The sequence below is a fragment of the Gymnoscopelus microlampas genome, assembly GCF_963454915.1.
Source record: "Gymnoscopelus microlampas genome assembly, chromosome: 24".
Classification (NCBI taxonomy): Eukaryota; Metazoa; Chordata; class Actinopteri; order Myctophiformes; family Myctophidae; genus Gymnoscopelus; species Gymnoscopelus microlampas.
In genome coordinates, this window is record NC_139961.1 from 21,402,815 (window position 1) to 21,406,800 (window position 3,986).

The following is a 3,986-nucleotide window of genomic DNA, read 5'->3' on the forward strand; positions in this document are numbered from 1 at the left end:
ACTATATGGCTACTATTTTCCTTCAGCGTCAGCCAGTTCCTCGTTGACAGTAATGTTATTCTACATTAACTTTAAGTGTTGATCAGATGCTATTTTCACATTGTCTTTGTGAATACATAAGGTAATAATGCAACGCATGTGACGAAAAAAGTATGATCACTCACTATGTTGCCATTGCCCTTACTGTCCAATTGGGCAGATGTGCCATGCCCTAGGAATGGAAAACCTGGAAAAAGCAGAGATTCTCAAACTTTTTCATGCCAAGGACCCCCAAATGAATATGAAATTGGCTGTAGACCCCCATCTGTAAATATTTTGTGCCAGGGACCCCCGTGCAATATTTATGATTTTTTCACATGCATTACATTGCACATGCACACGTGTGTGACGCCTTGTGAGCTTATAGGGTTAAAGTTGGTTTTGCTAAATTAACACATTTTGCTGGGGACCCCCTCTTCAAGGACCCCACTTTGACTTTGAGAACCACTGATTCAGAGAATGATTAACTTACATCCCAACACTTAAATCAAAGGACAGACACTTGTGTTTTATAGGGCTCATTAAAATTCCTTTAACACTGACAGATGTTTTGTTTTTTTACAGAACTTTTACAGAAACCCTTAGTTCTTCTGTCCTCTCTGTTCCTCATTAGCTAACCTAATTATGAATGTAAATAAACCAATGTGATTGTGGTGGAAAGCAAGTATTGTACTTAAGTACAATTTTGAGGTACTTTTACTTTACTGGAGTATTTCCAATTTTCATTACCATTACTTCTACTCCACTACATCTCAGAGACAAATACTGTACTTTTACTCCACTACAATCATTTAAAAAATGTAGTTACTTTGCAGATTTCAATGATTATTACAAAAACATACATTAACCACATTCCACCTTATATACTTTGGATATTTGAAAATAGCAGATCTACAAGCTCACAATGTGTCGCAAATTTTCAAAAGACTTTTTTTTTTTTATTATTATTTGAAAACGTGTGAAATGGGACATTCTGCATAATGAGTATACTTTCTACTTTTGGTTATTTTATTTGTAATTCTGGTTACTAATTGTATTAATTTGAAAGTAAAAATACTTAGTTTACAGAGAGACCACGTGAGACAGTATATTATATGATATTTTTGAGCCATGTCATAGTCCCTTTAAATACATTTTGATACCAATACGTTTGTACTTTTACAACAAGTATATTTTGAATTCCAGACTTTGACTTTAACAGTGTTTCTACATTGCAGTATTGATACTTTTACTTAAGTAAAACATTTGAGTTGTTTTTGTTTACCTGAGCAGTGCACAATGGTAGTTGCCTATCAGCCTTTTCTGTTGAGACAAACTTGTTTTAGAGGATGTATCTTTCAATGTAAACAAACTAATTTGAGCTAATATGTTACACTAACTAGTCCTAAGTGTATAATGAGTGTAGTTTCACGAGGGTTACATCAATAGGGCTGGTGTGTGAACAAGGCTGTCTCGCCATCTCTCTGTCAACCAGCTGACAGTAATATAGCCTAATCACAGCACCTGCCTGCGTGCAGGGAATTCAGCAGGCCGCTAGATGTCACCATCATGTTGGAAATGAATGCCCATGGTGCGTGTCTCCCATACATCTATACACAGGGGTCTTCAACGTTTTTCAGCCCAAGGACCCCTTAGCTGAGAGATAGATGAAGAGGGGACCCCCTACTACTGTATATTGTATTAAAAAAAACTTTTCATAGGTTTCATAGAGAGTGTCATAGACTTATTTGACAGCACTATCATGTTGGATTGATGTTAATGTGTATTTTCAGTTTAACCACTAAAACGTCAATACTTGGTAAACTTGACCTTTCACTCTGCACTTGGTCTGCTCTTTCCCCCTCAACACAAAACCTCTTTGCCGAAAATAGCTCACAAAACGAGGCGGTGTAAGCGTGTAGATCTGCTATTTTCGGTTAATTTTCCCCTCAGAAAAGGAATTGGGTTCAAGTGGTTATGTTAAAAAAAATAAAAAATAAAAAGGGCTCCTATCACACAAACATTTGGTGGCCCCTGAGCCCCTCTGTAGTAACTCTGAGGACCCCCTAGGGGTCCCGGACCCCCTGTTGAAGACCCCTGACTAAATGATACACAGTCTGTCTCGCTGTGTTTACAGCCTAACAGCCCTGAGGGACGTATTAGAGTTTGATTTAGGCTATACTATAATAAATATTCAGGTAAATATAAATGTAGGGTACTAGGCTACTACCACTTATATGGCACTGCTTTTATGGTCTATTGTCTATATTCTCTATGTAAAGCAGACTCGTCTATGAATGACACGTGCTATACAAATATTCTGTACAATCATTACTTTGAACGAGACATAATTTAAGGTGGAATTGTGTCAATCATAATATGGCACCACCCTGGAAAGGAAGAGAAAATATTGTAGCTAACGGAATAAGTTATACGTAGGCTATAACATGTAGACCTGGGGAAAAGCAATATCATATTTGCATGATTATGTTGATTGAAAAACTTCTGAATCTAATAAAGATAATACATTAACAATACCTAGGATGACAGACACATGCCTGCATTATTTATGTCCCTGAAATGTTTTATATCTTTCAAAAGCTGTGATACTTAATGAAATACAAAATGGGAAAATGAACATACAGCCTAAGTTGTAATGTTTATTAGAAGAAAATAGCTTGATTGGTATTGACATGAATAAAAAAATATATTACTTTTATTATCAAAATGGTCATCAATCATTAGCCTATTTATTATGAATGGCAAAGATACACCAGTTTCCCATCATAGATTAAAAAAAAATCTCACAGCGAGTTAAACCTATAATAGCCTAATTAATTAACGTGTGATGTTTAATTGACTTTAAACAAGCTGCATACTGCTTTCATGTGCTGACATCTTTTAGTGATGTTAATGATGTCCTATTGTCTTCAACAAGTGAAAACATCTCACTCGTTTATTTGATGTTTTTGCATATTTACATTTTTACATTTCCATGAATTGAGTACATGGACCCCAGTGGAAACAACGATAGTGCTTTCTTGGGTTTTAATCCTTTTATAGCATCCTTTTGTATAGAACTGTACTTTCCGTGCTTTTTTGCAAACTGTTAATAAAGTATTCAATCACACACGCGCGCGCGCGCGCACACACACACACACACACACACACACACACACACACACACACACACACACACACACACACACACACACACACACACACACACACACACACACACAGGGGAGAGAGAGAGAGAGAGAGAGAGAGAGAGAGAGAGAGAGAGAGAGGGGGGGGGGGGAGAGATAGAGACAGACAGAGAGAGAGAGAGAGAGAACTCAACACAGCGCACAGTGAGTCGGACTCTCTCCCGTAATCCGCGTGCACGCACACAAACAAACCGGCCGAGACGTTAAAAGTTGCTCGAAAAGTTTGCGCGTATAGTTTTGGACCGCGCGTGCGTGCGTGTGATGGATGGTTGACGTTGCGAGAGGGAGACGCGCACGACTCTCCTCCAGCTCAAACTTTTTTTTCTCTCCCCCTTTTTTTCTTTTTTTCTAAATTATTTCATTCTCGGTGCTGAGGCGGAGTTGGAGAGCGAAGGAGAGAGAGAGAGAACAACTTTACAAGACACACCATAGGTCTCTCTCCCCCACACACACACACACACACACACATACACACGCGCGCTCTCTATCTCCATATCACCCTCTCTATTTCTACACGTGTTTTTCCCCCCTAAAGCAGCGGTAGATGGGACTCTTTGATATTTTTGCGAGGGATATTCTGTTGTTTTGTCTTCTTTTGAGAGTTTGAGAGACGAACGAATAACGCGATCCATCGGACACACACTCAGAGAGAGAGAGAGAGAGAGGCTGAGGAGCAGCGACACACTTGGGGTGAGTTTTCTTTGGCCATGTGGTCACTAGAATAATGTTTACACATTAACATTATTATTAGGCCCGCTG

At 38.7% G+C, this 3,986-nt stretch overlaps 1 protein-coding gene across 1 annotated transcript in view; it reads left to right on the forward strand.

Annotated features, from left to right (window-relative positions):
- Window positions 1-3,705: 3,705 nt before the first annotated feature.
- The window catches only part of LOC311040745 (zinc finger protein GLI2-like), a 115,313-nt gene continuing 115,032 nt past the window's right edge, over window positions 3,706-3,986 (forward strand). The window contains exon 1 of the mRNA XM_084051094.1: window positions 3,706-3,917. The gene's annotated coding sequence lies outside the window, so the exon portion shown is untranslated. The remainder of the gene's footprint in view (window positions 3,918-3,986) is intronic.